Source organism: Parasteatoda tepidariorum, chromosome 7 (genome assembly GCF_043381705.1).
Source record: "Parasteatoda tepidariorum isolate YZ-2023 chromosome 7, CAS_Ptep_4.0, whole genome shotgun sequence".
In the NCBI taxonomy this organism is placed as follows: domain Eukaryota; kingdom Metazoa; phylum Arthropoda; class Arachnida; order Araneae; family Theridiidae; genus Parasteatoda; species Parasteatoda tepidariorum.
The window spans coordinates 89895427-89912378 of record NC_092210.1 but is presented as its reverse complement, the minus strand read 5'-3'; the positions used below and the strand labels follow the sequence as shown (position 1 = coordinate 89912378).

The 16952-nt window shown below is 30.6% G+C and overlaps 1 protein-coding gene across 2 annotated transcripts in view; it reads right to left on the bottom strand.

Moving 5' to 3' along the window:
* The window catches only part of LOC107444770 (puratrophin-1), a 259571-nt gene extending 252401 nt beyond the window's left edge, over positions 1–7170 (bottom strand). For both annotated transcript variants that reach the window (XM_071182930.1, XM_071182931.1), the window contains exon 1: positions 6990–7170. The gene's annotated coding sequence lies outside the window, so the exon portion shown is untranslated. The remainder of the gene's footprint in view (positions 1–6989) is intronic.
* Between the last annotated feature and the right edge of the window lie 9782 nt (positions 7171–16952).

Here is a 16952-nt window from a genome sequence, read left to right as displayed (position 1 = left end):
TGGATCTTTCATTATTTTCAACATTTGCTCCGTTATCTAGCTTCCCTATTTACCAGTATTGTTCAGAACCTTTTCGAACAACAGAACACAACCGAACCACGGAACCCCTTTCAGAACACATTTCTCTGCAACCACGTGTTTACCGTAGGTAAGGTTTTTTCATGTAAGATGTTCAAATTTTTTATGCACTAATGTAAGATGGACAAATACCTAGTAAAGGCAAAATCTTCTATGATGATGCAGCAAGAATATTCAATGCTTTAAAAAATAGAAGACGTTAAAAATGTATTATAATAAAAGAAATGATTTTTTTTCCAAGTCTATTTGTGTTTTTTCAGTTTTTAGAAAGCTCACTTAACTTTCTGAAATCTCACCCTGTTTTTGAGAAAGGGTGAGAAATTCTCACCCATTTTTTTTCTATGATGAAAACACTGTGTTTCCTATTTATTTGAGTAATGAAAAGTAAACACATATACGTGCACAACAAAAAAAATTATAATAATAAAAATACAACAAATTGCTTTGTTTTCAAATGAACAAACAATTATGGACACGCAATTTTTTTTGACGTTCAAATTTATTCTCGCCCGCTAACTTTAAAAATATTGCCTTTTTGAAAAAGATAATGTTAAAAAAAAATTGCTTGAAAAGTTTTTAATATTATTTCTCAACTGTAGTACAATTCACCACATATTGTTATGCTCGATATGTCTTACTTTGTTCAACAGAAAATACTAAAAATAGAAAATTGTTAAAAGATGCCAAAACCATACTATTTTTAGAATCCCAAAAAACTGCTCTTTTTCTAACTTTAGGTTTTTCTTATACTAAAATGCGATTGATTAAGAAATTTCTGGATATCAAATTATTTTATAGCTGTAATTAGTGTCTTCAGCAAATAGTTGTTAATATAAAAATAATTCCTCGCCGTTAAGAAATGTGACTATGATTTTTCAGAATTGAAATCGTAATATTTAATTGCTTGAAACAATTTAAATTATTAGAAATTAATCATATTACTTTATTTAGTTAAGAGCAGCAGGAAAAAAGTAGTGAAAAGCCCCGTTTACCTATTCATATATTTAATCATATAACTTGAGTAAATAATAATAACATAAAAAATAATGGGCGTAAGTATAAACGCTATAGAAATATGCCACCTTGAAACATATTTATAATAGACTTTGGATCAATAAGTAAAAAATATATATTTCAAAAAAATGTCGAATTGGGCGTTAACTTGCTCGAAATAATCGAATATTTGACTCTGCTGTTTCAAAGGGAGATGAGTCATCCGACTTTTGAAATTATCAATTGTAGACAGAATTATTTAACATACTAATTTTCAGAGCAGCAGTCAAAAAATAAATAAATGAATAAATAAATAAAAATCTACTTGCTTTGAATTTTTCAGAAAGTTATGAAAATTATATTAAATTGTTTTTTTTTTCAATCTAAGTTCAATCACCATTGTCCCCCGTGGCGAGACACGGTGACTTAGTCGCTGAACGTTACCGAGTTCTTGCAGAAAGATGTTTCTTTCGGGAAGTTTTTTTTTTTCCTGTAGAAATTTTCGAAAGATTTTATCTTTTCCTCAGAATTTTATTCAAAACATGCTTTTCTCGCGCATCGGAGTTGGAAAAAAATGATTTTTCTATTCTCATTTGAGATCAATGAAAAATAAAGATTAATGAAGTAAAAAATTTGTTTTTTTTTTTCTGCAAAAAATTTCACTCTAATTTTTTTAATGCATTTTTTATAATTGAATTCCACATAGTTTTAAAATCCGATATTTTTAATACGATAGTATTTGTTACAACTGAATCTCGAAATGAAAACGCGCATTAGTAGCCCTTTTTTAAAGAATCCGATTTAATGCTACGGATTTCACGATTTTTAAATTTTTTTTTAATGAGATGATGATTTACAAAATGCGAAACAGGAAATTATTAGTGTGTTTTCCCCTAACAAAATGCGAGAATATAGCCCATAATATTAGAATTTTTAATTAAATTATTTTATTTGCTCCGAAAAGTTTCTTTTTGATGTTGATGTTTTTGTTACTTTTATTTAGTAGCATGTATATTTGTTATTTGTTAAAAGTATCTTGCAGAAAGATATCAGTATTAGAGAGGTATGTCGCAGAAATCCCAAAAAAATTCTGAAAAAGGGCGTAAAGCTAATTTAAAAATCGCATTAAATATTTTAATTTAATATACTGTGCCACTAAATGAACCAGAAACTGAAGAGGAAAGCTTCAAAAACATTGAAAAGCTGTGTTTCTTAAGCTCTATATTACTATTCCATGCAATCCTTAAAACATTTAAAAAAAATCGCGGAGCCTAATAATGAAGTTATCCTTAAAATGAAAATTTCAAAACATAGGATTTGTCATCAGATATTTGGAGTTGTTTATTGAAAATGGTGCGGTGAATGTAATCGTTAGAAAATACACTTATCTTCTCAGATTTGCTGCCATCATCACAGTTTCTTAAGGACTTTACGAATTCTGTTTAAAAGGATCCGTATAGTAATCAGGGGTCTGTCCAGACATTTTGTGAAAGATCTTGTTTCTGTAAAATTGCGAAAAAACTATATTTAATTTGTGAATATAAAATAAGCGTTAAGTCACATTCCTTCAACCAGGGTCCTGCTTTTCTGAATCTGTGCGAATAGGGTCCTGTTATTGCAAAAATCGCTAAAAAACCTTTTAAAGTTCTTAAATTGCAAATAGATACAAGATTCTTCTCAACAATTGCTGCTACTAAATTAAAGATGCAACATACAAATATTTAGTATTTAGCCTATACTGCTCAACACAGAATATTCATTTCGGACGAATAATGGAAACAAAATCACTCACATTTTTAATAATTTCAATTGATATATTTTAAATAATACAACATAGTAATGTATCACTTTTAATGTGTTACGCATTAAGTAAACTTAAACAATTCTTAAGTTTATAATATTTTAATTTAAAAAATTGCCAGAAATTAATTTTCATTTGCATAATATTCTATTAATTAATTTTGTGAANGATTTTATGAATAAATATAAATTGATCAATTATTTAATTCACAAAAAAATATGATTTAATATTAATAAGAATGCGCACACCATGTTAGTAAAAATAAAAGTATTTTCTTAGAATACTACATTTTGAATTTAAATTTAGGGATACTTAGTTTGTCTTGAACCGTCTCTCCCCCCGGGAAGGGTCTATTCGATTAACAAAATAATAATGAAGATGAACAAATCTGTGAAGGGTCCTATTAAAAGATAAATTATTTTGTGAAGGGTTCGTTTCTATGAAAATATATTTTGTGAAGGGTCCTTTAACGAACCAGGTAATGGTTAGAATCGCAAAATACGTTTGTAATAAAAGGAATGAAACGATTCTTTAAAAAAAATGAATCATACAATATTCTTAAACATATATATTTCAATCTTTTTAAAATGTTACTTAAAAAGCAGAAAAATGTTGAAAAGATTTTTGTCACAATGGCAAAAGGTCTTTTACTCACTATAAAAACACACATTTTTGGTGCCTTTACTGTTAGACTATGACTCGGATATTTGTCGAAATAGAAGACTCTATTCGTTATATCGAACTTTAATATGCATTTTAAAACAAGTTTTTTGTATAAACCCTCTGTAACACAATTTACAAAACATATGTCATGGTTTAATTGTTTGTTTTTTCCATCCAAGACAAGTTATATCGTGGGTGGAATTGCATTTCACAACAATGAGGCGTCGGAAGTTCATCATCTGGCTGCTTGCCAAAAGGTACTTCACCTTCTGTATCCAAATATCTTTTTTTTCCCCCTCTTTATAGCAAACACAAGAGTAAACTTGAAATTGTCCCCACGAAATCTGATGGTTAACAACTCCCAAAGTTCGGATTCGTAAGCTGGCAACTTGATTTTCAAAATAATACGGCATATCACAGTTAGAAACTTATTTGTCATTGCTTTCCTTGTCATCGCTTTCATTGAAACAGTTTCTTGTCATTGAAACAGTGTCATTGCTTTCCTTGAAATTGCAATGAATAATTATTTTAAAATTCATTTAACAGTGAGACTAATTTTTCGCGAAAATAATATTTTTTTCAAGAACAACCAATTAGGTGGGCCAACTTTCGAAAATATATAGATTGTAAATAACAGTCGAGCGCTCAAAAATAGGTGCTCATTTCAAGACTTGCCAGGCATTTTAAAGCTTTGAAATTCGGCTCCTATTTTTGAGAGCTTGTAGCATGTCGACTGTTATTTATAATCTGAATTGTTATTCATAATCTGCTATTTGTAATTGAATGCTAAATCTATCAAGTATTTTTTAATACCAATAAAGAGTGAGTAAATGAAATAAAATTTATTTCAATTAATTAATGTTTTCCTTGTTTTGGTTTTTACTGTTAATGTCTTAATGAGACTAAAACATTAATGAAAGAAAATTTCCATTGGAAAATAATTTACAATATGTATTTAATTAAAAAGATTAATAAATACTGGATTTTTGTAAGAATTATTAAATTTCATTTTTTTTAAGGATAAGAATAAAATAATGAACTTAAATATATAATTCATTTATTATGTTACTTAACATGCGAAATAAAATATATAAATTCTTGCATTCTCTCATCAAAATTAAACATACAAATTTAAATGGAAGAACATTATTCCCCCCCCCATAGGGGAAGAAGCTTTTCATTTAAGCTTAGCATACAAAAATATTAACAAGCTGGTATATATTTCATACACCTTTGAAAATCATACTAACATAAAGGTATGTTTCTTTTAATTCATTAGCAATACATTATTTAAAAACAAAACATTCTACAGCCAATTTAACACATTGGACATTATTCAAAAAGATATCATAGCTTAATATGGATCAAAGAAGAAATTACTTATTATTCATATGTAGAAAAGATTTTGTATGATAAATGTTTTAAAATTAATCATTTAAAACCTAAGTGAATTTCAAAAACATAATTCAAGGAAAATTTTTCCTCATCTAGATGTTAATTTTAAAACAACAAATAGTAGAAAATGGGCAATTCAAGTGAAATAATGATGCCTAACCATGTGGTTTAAATCAGGTTTAATTGGATACCTGTAAGCCACGTCATGTGTATGTCGAACCTGATTGGCTCCTGAATCGACAACGATATGATGACGTCACTTGGAGGTATATTTACAGGGGTGATTGTGAACCCAAGTCAAAATTCCGGAAAATTTCCCGAGTTTAAAAAAAAAAATTTTAAATTGAAAAATTAGAAAAAAATTTAAACTAGGTTTTCTAGGAGAAGTAATTAAAATTTACGAATATGTCTTTCTTTCTTGAGTTTATGATTATAACTATTTACTCATAAAAAATGTATCTGGCTCTCCCTTACAAACAAAATAAACTGTGTTTTTAAGTTCCACCTTTGAAAATTTGATTTACGGAAATTTCTGTGATCAATGATTTTTTGAAACGTCTGGGGACCTTCGATCTCCGGAAACTTCCGGATCACTGTTAGCGAAAAATCCGGAAATCCGGATTTTTTCCGGAGCACAATCAGCCCTGATTATTTAATAAGGATTAACTCTCATACCCGATATCTCGAATGAAAGAAAATGCATCAATTGAATAAATTTTGCAGTAAAAAACGAATTAATTACTGACGACAACCTCGCCATGGAGTCTTCAATAAAATTGAACTCATGTATTTGTGGTATTTTACATCTAAAGTTGTGGTTTTTATTGGGGCCGTTAAGTAGTTATTGACAACAAAAAAGTAGGCTGATTTATTTTGTAAGGATGGAAATAAAAAGTCTTTGGCGCACCAAATAAAAATGAATCTCCTAAAAATAATATTCCCATTTAACAACGAAATTAGAATAACATATCTGAAGTATATCTGAAAGTATAATAAATTATCAAAAGATAAAAAATTAAATAAATAAATAAAATATAAATAATAAATTAACGAAAAAATTAACAATGAAACGATAGAGATAAATAAAGCTGCGATCAGCGGTTGCAGAAATTCTAATTTTAACTATCTATGTTAATGATTTGAGATGAGTCAGTTCTAATATAGAGGTTTAAAATGGATTATGAGAGAAAACAAGGCTAAGATTGAACCCATCGTATACTTTTAACCTCTTAATTAATTACTATTTTTATTTAACAAACACGTATTGTTAAATTAATAATATACGTAATATATATTATAATGTTAATAAAAAAAATTTAAACTGGGATACATAAATATTTTTTTAGAACAATTTAGAAGCAAAATTTGTTTTAAAACATATTCGAATAGCTGAGTATAAAAATTTCGGCTGCGGTTGTTGCTTGTCCGTAAAACGGGAAACAGCCGGATACTTTTTTTTATATTTCAAACATAAAATAATTCCCCCCATATAGTAGTATTCAAAGGTGTTTAAATAAAATATTTACCTGAAACGGTAAACAACTTTCACTCTAGTCAAATTCTCATCGCTTTTTGTTAAATTTTGTAGGAAAATAAAGCTTGATAAATAGTTGGTGACCGATGTTGTTGCATTATCGTTGAATAAGCGCAATATTTTATGAAATACTATATAGTATTTCAACAAATATTGAGCTTATTCTATATTGCGCTAGTAATGGGGGGGGGGAGTGGAGTGAATAAAGCATCTTTATATTGTTAAAGGTTTAATAATATACGGCATAATTGACAATTTTTAGAACCTTATCTAAATATAGACCATTAAAGGTGATACTTAACAAAAATAATTTTATACAATGGTAACAGAGAGGGAAAAAAAATCCTGGGACAACATATTTTAATGTTGAATAATTTCTCGAAAGTAATTTTAAGACTGTATATTAGATAAGCTGTGTTGACAATTAGAAAAATTTTTTTGTAGTTAAATTCAAGCAATTTACAGACGTTATTTTTTAAAATACTAACGTCTATATAAATATGAGTATAATAATTTAAGACTTACCCCTTGAGACCTGAAAACAAAATAATCCAATGATTTATCCATAATGTGTCACAATCCAATAAACAGAAAGATTTTTTTTTATCAGCAGTCTCCGATCAATTTACCGGCACTAGATCAGAACACACTTAACTTCAACTGCAACCGACGTCGCCCGACTGGGAAATGCTTTAACGTTTGCATCAGTTTGAAGATGGTTGTGTTGAGACGAGTTTATTCCTGGAGAGGGGGGTAGGGAAAGTAGAGATAAATAATCGTTTTTTATTTTCTATGGTTGCGTGGGTTCTTTTTAAGCTTTTCTTCGGTTATGCCGCTTTCACTCACTTTTTTTTTTTCTCTTTGGATTTTTATTAAAGAGAGTAAAATTAGTTTAAATTTAAAAAGATGAATAATAAGTCAGCGCTATATTCCTTACATTACTTTCGACGAGTTTAAAACTAAAGAAAACGTTTGATTAATTTCTAGAAATATTTAAACACATGCCTGTACATATTTTTCTTTTCTTTTTCTATTTTTCCTGTAAAGGGTAGTTTTATTTAAATTGTACTCATGGGACAGAATAAAAAAAAATAGAAAATTAAAAAATCCAACATTAGTCTTGAGTTTTAAATATCGTCATTTTATCGGAATTTTGAATCTGGTAACTAGGTTACGAAAATATTTTTAAATCATTTTTAAAAGAGATTAAGTAAATACATGACATCCATTCTTTCGTTTCGCTTTATTAATTCTCGAATGTTTCTATTGGTGTTTTGTTTAACATTTTTCTATAATTTTTCATAATTTTTACATAATAAAACTTTATTTTCGAATCTCTCTCTTTTTTTTTTTTTTTTTTGTTTTGTTTGTTTTGTGGTCCTCCTCCTCCTTAGGTGTTTTCAATGAAATGTCTTGATTCGAGAACTGTTAAACCTGCAGTAAAAATAAAATGTTGATTGCAATTCAACTTCAGAATTGAAATTTGACGACTCATTTTTAACTTTAAACGAGTTTTTTTTCTTTTTTTAAATTAATATTTACTTAATAATTATAGCATTTTAGGTGGGGTTTTTGTTGCAATTTTCTTTAAATGATAATTATTTATCCATTATTGTAGAAAATTTTATCTTTTTCGCAATTTTTATTTTACTTTTTTTTTCCTTCCCAATGCCCACTTGTGTTAACATCCGTCAATTCAGGCATATACAGGGCGATTTTGTTGGCCTCTCTTTCAAGAACACCCTATTAAGTGGGCCAACGTCGCTTCCACAGTAAGGACAGATAGTACAGAGAAGGAAAGAACATCCATGCCTTGCCCGGGATTCGAACCCAGAACCTTTATGATGCAAGGGCAGTTCCCCAACCCCTACACAGGCCGGTCGACTTTTTATTTTATGTTCTCGCTCTTAACTTGATCTCAAAAGCAACAAATCAAAAAAATAAAAAATAAAATTTTTTTTTAAAAAAAGAAACAAAAAGAGAGCGACAAGACGTTGTCCGATATATAAGTGAACACCCGTAACAATATTTTTTTTGAATATAAAAGTTGAGAGATAAAAACTGTTTCCAATGCAAACTGTTCCATGAAAAATGTTAAGGTATTTTTTTTTCACAAGAAAGATTATTTTGTCTCACGTTTTGTATTCCTAAGTTTAAATTTTAATACAAATACAGTTGATTATTTTCCATTCGTTACGACAAATAATATTGACAAAATGTGGTTAGATAAAAATGTAATGAAACAAAATAATCTTTTTTATCGACTTTTAAGAAACGTGTTTCTGAGAACTGTCTTTTCACATTGAATCCTCGGGGATCGATTTGCTAAAATTTAGTGAAATGCAATCGAATCGTTTTATTTCCCAACTGTGTTCGTCAATATAGGAGGCAGATGGGCCAACGTTGCTACCTCAATAAGGACAGATAGTATAGAAAATGAAAGAACATCACCCGGATTCGAACTCAGAACCTTTCCGATGCAAGGCCCCTGCATAGTCTGGTCGTAATTTTTCCAAAAAAGAACAAAAATCCTTAAACCATTTTGTTCTCCTTCAATGATGATTATGAGAACAGCATTTTAATGTCATTTAAAATAACTTCTTGGAGGAATAATTATTTTAGAAGATCAAAGCGTTAGGCTATTATTGAAATTCATTAGAAGAACATAATAGTTCGTATAAAAAATTTATAAAAAATTTCATTTGTCCCCATAAAAGAAAAGTCAAAAATACAGGAATGTGAGGAAAAAGATTTTTTGCCAGCGAAGGTCAAGGTGTTGACGATTAAATTGAATGAATCAATTGATTTGTGTGACGATAGTCGTGAACATTGATTAAAATATAAGAAGAAGAAAAAAGCATTTTGAAGAAATAAAATAATTCATTTTCTTTTAAATAAGCGTTCGCTTAGCATGCTTACCTAAAAAGAAAAATATTAATAATAAAATAATAGAGAAAAAGTTTTTTACAAAGCAAGACAAGGATGTAAAAATGACTCTATATTAAGATTTTATTTGGCATGAAATAGCTTTGTTTCACAAAATTTTATCTTAAATACGAACAACCTTTAGATATTCAACAGTTATTGTAAAAAACACTTGATTACTTTGAGATAATGATAAAAAGGTGAAATGAATCTTAATAGTATGAGTTCGCTATCTTATAACAATAATCAAGGATTTGTCAATTATTTCATAAATATATATTTCTTCTCGACCTCCCAATTTTTAGTACAGTCAAACCCCGCTAAAGCGAACTTCAAGAGACTGCAATTTCAATTCATTCTAACCGGGAGTTTACTCTATCCTCACTGCAAACAACTCTTTTTTCCGAACTGCTCCCTTTCATGACACATTATTTAAATAAACGACCCATTAAAAGAAATACAAAAATGATTAGAAGTTATAGGTAACAACAAAAAATGTGTTCGCTTTTATTTTTTATGACGTCATGTAGGATGAAAAAATGTAGGAATGGGAAACTGAGATAGAAGAAAGAAAAAAATGGCTACATTCCACCTCAATAGATAGTTTTAAAAATCGGTAGGGGAGAGGGGGGCACATGTGAACAAATTTTTTTGTTTCTTCACTTTTCGAAAAATATCATCAATTTTTCATAGTAAAAAAGTCCATATGTTTAAATAGTATTTTCTTTGTCTTGTGGAATTTTTTGAGATTTTTCAATAAAATATTTCTTTACTTTATAATATTTTAGAAAAATGACTTCAATTGTTCACATGTGCCCCTATTGGGGGCACATGTGAACAGGCCTGGGGCACATATGAACAAGATTAAAAACACAAAGCAATCATCATATTTCAAAGAAAAAAAATCTTTAATATAACAGATATAGATACGCATTATACTGAGGGGGTTGTAGCTTACTATGTGAATTTAAATTGTACAACAGTACTGTCAATAAGAAAATAATTTTTCAGCTGTACAATAATTTATCCGTAATTGGGTTTTTCGCAACTTCATGTTCCACGGGTGTTGTAATGGGCCTTTTTCTTTCTTCTCTAATACTCTTTCATGCTTTTTTTTTATTTTTTCATCTTTTCATTTGTAGCTTCAGCAATTTTATCTTTCTCAGGTGTATCAGTTAATATGCGTGATGCGCGATCAACCATTTAATAAAAAAAAAATTTTTTAAAGGAAAAATTAATAAATTAATTATGGAAAATTAAATAATGATAATTTTAAATGCATACATATTTTTTAAACTTATAATATCATGAGGATAATAATCTTAATACTATGTAGGGGCACTTGTGAACTGTTCACATCTGCCCCAGATGTTTTGTTCACAAGTGCCCCCATCATCCTTCTTAAACCTAACTTGAAAAATAAAGAACTTTTAATTGAGTAAAAAAAAAGAATAATTGTCATAAACTTACCTGAATGTTCATATAATGATCTGCAATAGTTAATTTTAGTTTATTAGTTGATTTATATTATGCTTTCACTTGGAGAAGCGAGCGATTATAATATATGCAACACCAGCTGATACAAAGAAATTGTCAGAATAGACCAACAAAATGTCTCATTGTTCTGAAAGTTTTTCAGAGAGGTAGGACTAGTACTGCCATCAATTGAAAATTTTTCGAGATTTTTTTATTTCAAATCATATTGGTAAAACATACCATGTTCACGTGTGCCCCCCTCTCCCCTATATGTATTTTATGTAGAAATTTCAAAATGACCAAAAAAGGTAGGAAATAAATCAGTGGAAGACAGAAAAAAGTTCATTCTATCCAATTCAAACAATAATATTATACGTGTATAGTAGAACATTTTGTTCGCTCTATCCGGGAGTTCGCTATAACGGGATTTGACTGTATATATTTCTTCTGGACCTCCCATTCTTAGTAATTCAATTTAGAAAAAAAATAGAGATGAATTTTAATAAAAATAGATTTTAAATATCCAATCTGATTTGAAAAAGAAGGGGAAAATAATTTGCTTTAAAATTAAACAGAAGTTAGTATTGACGACACCATCGTCTTCCGCAGCTGAGAAAATACTGAAAAGTCCTCTGAAGAATGTTTATGGGAATTCTAAAAATAAATTGTCCGTTTTATATGTATTTACTGCCAGGTAAGGGTCGGTGCACAGATGTCGTTACTCTCTCATGAAAAATGTTCTTTCCCGAAGTGTGGTATGGGTACGCGTTCTTATGAGAATTATCTTCCAACAAATTTCAAAAAGCTAGTCACGAAAATTTACAATGATGTATTTTTCTATTGGCTACTTTTTGCCGAGTTACTAATGTCAAGAGCCGGTTATGGTTTTTAACTTTCTTATGGTAAAAAATACATTCACATGTTACGAGTGGTAAACAGCGTAACGAAAAATTTAGAAAGGGTACACAAATGTTTAGGAAACACTGTCTTAGGGAATAAATTCGATCCATTATTTATTTGCTTTGAAAAGTTCTTTTTACGAGGTTGTACAACAATGTTTTTAAATTAAGAATGTTCAAAGTAATCTTCGTTGTTAAATCTGAAACACGAGAGCAGAATAAAAAAGAATTATTGGATTCATTTCGTAAGTCTCAAATGAATCACATTTGGAGGAGAAATGCTTTTTCAGAAAAGCTGTCCTTAAAGTATTTAAATGTTTACAAAATATAAATAAATGCATGTGGTTGAGAAAAGCATTTATTGTAGTTTGGTGTGGGTAAAATCATTGCCAGCTCAAATACAGTCAAACCCCGTTATACTGAACGAAATGTTCATTCCCATGTCTTGCTATTTTTCCTTCTTCTATCTCAGTTTTCACATCCCTACATATTTTGTACGCAAGACGTCATAAAAAATAAAAGTGAACACATTTATTCTTTGTTACTACATAATGTTTTTTTTAATCATTTTCTGTACTTGTCTCATTTATTTAAATAAAGTGTCATAGAAGGGAGCAGTTGGTGAAGTTATTTGCAGTCTTTTATTCTTGAATAAATATAAATGATTGGTTCTTTATAAAAGATGGACTTTAATAAAAGTAATTATACTCATTTTGAAATGAATACTGTATGACCTCTTATTTGCTTTGATCCAAAAAATTTACTGAATAACTATTTCAAATAATTCAACATTACTAAAAATAATGTTTTTTACTTTATTTTGAAAGAAAGTCAATCTAATGAGCAGCTATTTAAATGAACGAATGATGACACCTTTTAATAGATGAGGTTATGGAGGAATGCCTTTTTAAATAGTGAAAGGAAATTAAAGAGAAAACAAAAAAATTTATAAAAAAATAAATAAAAAATTAACTAAAACAAAAGAAAAAAAGCGATTTATATAATATATTCTATATTTATATATCCTATATTTCGATATTTAATATTTATATAATATATAGTGTTTTCTAAAATTGTATTATTATTATAGCAAGAGAGTAAGTTTTTGTGAAGTAAAACAAAGTGCTGTTGTGAACACTAGAAACAGTAGAGGTCTTTTTCAAAGTTCTTTTCCTGCAAATAACCTTAATGGCAGATCTTTTAGAGTCGATCTAAAAGGTATGGGGTTGGATTAAATCTTTAATTTTACTATTATGTGCGTTAATCAAAATGAATTGAGCAAAACATAGAACCAAGGGCAAATAAAAAATGACAGAAAAGTTAATTGCCATGGCCATAGTATTAGACCCACTACAATATTCTGTGCAAAATCTTAATTACAGCTTTATTGTTTTTACGCGGTTTGCACTTGTTTACGCATCAATGGGTTAACTTTTGTCATGCAATGCGTTAAAAATAAATACAAACAGAGAAGTATATGAAAAAATCTCCTAAATAATAACCCATTACATATATGTTTAAATATAAAAGTACTGCCTATAAACGAGTGCAAATCATATCATTATTAAAAAACTGCACTGGGTCTAATCATTTGAACTCATTATTATAAATGTGGGGAGAGTAGTTACAGACCATGTCAACCTTCATCTATGAAAAGGTACCCCGACATAGCGTCGAGTTAACATGTCTTATATACTAGTGAATTGTAGTTGTAATTTTGTAGTGGTACAGTACTCCCCCACTAGAATTATATCTGTGATAGAATTCGATGAACGAATACCACTAGTTGATTCATTGCTGTTTTTTTTGTGAGAAGCCGGGAGAGCTGTATTAAGATCACCGTATTTTTGTGAGTGCTGAATGTGAGAGGTGTATTAACTTCACGGTCGTAGTCGCTCCTCTGTTGCCGTTAGTAGTCGAGTAATCACAAGTATGCAAGCCGACGTTGTGCGTGATCGAGACTAGACTGAGTAGCAACAGTGCGAGGAGGTGGATAATGTCGCAGTCACAAGTAGCAAGTCAACTGTTCAAAGTGGATCTTCCATCGAAGTGGGCGTTACTGCCTAGGTAGGCGTGTTCACATCACGTCCGAAGATCACCAATGTGGCACTGTCGATAACTCCGCCCCCACATATTGTATTATTATAAAGTAAATACCTGATGCAATAAATATTCTATATTTATATAATATAGCGTTTAATTTATTCAATCGTCGAATTTATATCCTCCAATCGATACACTAACGTTGTCAAGTACAAACAGTCTCATAAAAACATTAAGGCTGTATAGATTCTTAATAATGAGTCTAATTATTTGGCTGTAAATACAATTCTAACTGGAGAAGCATTTCAACAACCATCGCAATTCATTCAATCAATTTGTTCTATATTGAAATCTACGAATCAGTTGTTCATGGATTTTAATGTAGAATTATTTAGAGAAAAAAAAAAAACTCAAGAGAAATAAAAGCAAATTAATTCTGTACCGCTACAAAAATACAATTCCGATTCACTTGTTTTTAAGACATGTTAACTCGATTCTATGTACCAAGTGATACCAAGAGTTAAAAAGGCAACTTACTTAGGTCTAGTTATTAACAGCAGACTGACCTGGTCGGACCACGTTAAAAATGTTAAGAACAAGGCAAACGCTGCAACTATAAAACTGCAAAGCTTGATGTACAGTGGGAAGATGAGCCTGAAACTTAAGAGGTTACTGTACACCTCCATGATAAGACCGATCATGACCTATGCCTCGCCAGCATGGTGTAATGTTTCAGGGAGTGAGCTTGGGAAACTCACAACCACGCAGAACAAGATCCTGCGAAAACTAACAGGCGCAGAGTGGTACGAGAGGAATGTTGACATTCACTCAGACTTAGAGTTAGATAGTTTCGAACATCACTTTACCAAACTCAATCGAAACTTTTTCAAGAAAGCGTTGACGTGTACTGCAGCAAATTTCGACTCAGTTTTTGAGTTCGAAAACTTAGCTGAAGACGCCTCCCTGAGGCCAGTGGCTCACTTTTTTACAAGTGATACCATACTGACCATGTGAGTGTAACTCAATGGCAGCAAAATATAATGGCAAATAACCTTAATATGGCACTATAATTTTATATAATGGCACTGATTATTGACAATTAACTCGGACATGACTAAATCACGGACAAATATAAAACAATATGAATCAGACGACTCATAATGGACCATATCTCATAATTATAAATCGGACCATACCCTATAATGGGTCATTATAAACTTGACTTTTGCTTTATTGGCATGCAATCTAACAGACTCCTAATCAGGAGTCAATAATAATCTCCACTTTTTCTTTACAGGACTTTCTTATTTCTAACTGCATAATTATGTATTATCATGTATATTTCTATTAAATTTTTATTTTATTATGTTAATATTTACTAATATCTCGTAATTTCACTATTAAATCATCTTTATGATTATACCTGAGCAATGGCTCATACTAATTTTCTAATTTAAATTCTAGAAACAAAGACCTCAAGGTTACACCAGAAGGATCTGCAACACATGATGAAGAGGTAAAGGGCCCTATGGCCTCAGGCACCTCGGCCAAACTACAGGATTAGGATTCTATGTTGGGGTACCTTTTCATAGATGAAGGTTGATAGTGTCGATAACAACTCTACCCCCAAATTCTTATTTTTAAAATCAACTTGTTTAATCATTGTGTAACCATTAATAAAACGCTTTTATATATTTTGCGAGCATGAATAGGATAGATTTAAATAACGATTTTCAAGAGAGGAGCCTCCTAGTAATACAAGGTGCTCCAAAATTATCTTTACAACTTCTAAAATTCATAACTTCGAACATAAACAAGATATTTATATTCTGTCTTTTGCATGTATTACTGCAACTAATAAAGTTTTTTTTCAATAGGCTGAAAAGTTATAAGTGAGGATGTGGACACCACAACAGAAAGCTCAATGCGTCTCATGGTTCATAGAGACGAAATCAGATACACAGGTTCAACGGAACTTCAGGACAAATTTCCAAAGAGACCCACCATCCAGACCCTCCATCCGTGCATGGCACACAAGCTTCATGAGCACCGGATTAGTATTGCATAAAAGTGGAGCCGGACGATCCAGCACAAGTCCAGGAAATGTGGAGCGAATACGGCCATGAGACGCATTGAGCTTTCTGTTGCGGTGTCTACATCCTCACTTAAAACTTTTCAGCCTATTGAAAAAAAAACTTTATTAGTTACAGTAATACATGCAAAAGACAGAATATAAATATCTTGTTTATGTTCGAAGTTATGAATTTTTGAAGTTGTAAAGATAATTTTGGAACACCCTGTATTTAAAAAAAGAGAGATGTAGCACACTTTGAAAAATCACTCTTCAATCAATTATTTGAACCACGAAGGCTTCTCATTTGAACTCAACTGAAAACTCGAAATTTTGACAGACGCAGATTTGAATGTCAGTTATCTCCTTTTAATGTATACACAGTCAAAAGTCTGGTTGGACTCATATTTGCTTGAACGAGAGTTCGAATTCAGCCGGCGTAAAGGGTCACTACGTCCTCCATGTCCCCATACCTCTTTGGGTTGTGGGGAGAGTGGAGTTACAGACCATGTCAACCGTCATCTATGAAAAGGTACCCCGACATAGAGTCGAGTTAACATGTCTTATATACTAGTGAATTGTAGTTGTAGATACGCTACAGGTACTGAATTGAAGATGGATTGTTCTCTGGTTCAGATCAAAATTGAGCAGCGGGTGTGACGTATGGGTGTAGCAGGTGTCAAATTGTTTGCCATAGATGGCGCTACTGAAAAAAAAAACAATCGCCTCCCCTCTGTCTTAATGGCCACCGACAACAACAAACGTTTAAATCACACAGAAAATGAATACTTTTTATATCCCACTTATTCTACATCCTCTCTCATTAATCAAGTAATATACATTATTTCGGGGGGGGGGGAGTGATTGTCCCCCAAAGCTACGCCACTGAAACAGACTCTATTTGGCAGTACCTTTCTATGCAGGCAAATCGAAATTTGAGATCGTCAGAGTTTTATATTTATTTTTTCTGACAACAACATCAATTCTGCAGATTTTGGAAGGTTGCCTCTTTTTAAATGTTTGATCCTTGTTTTTGTTCAACACAGATCAAGGAAGCCTTCTCGGTTTTAATTT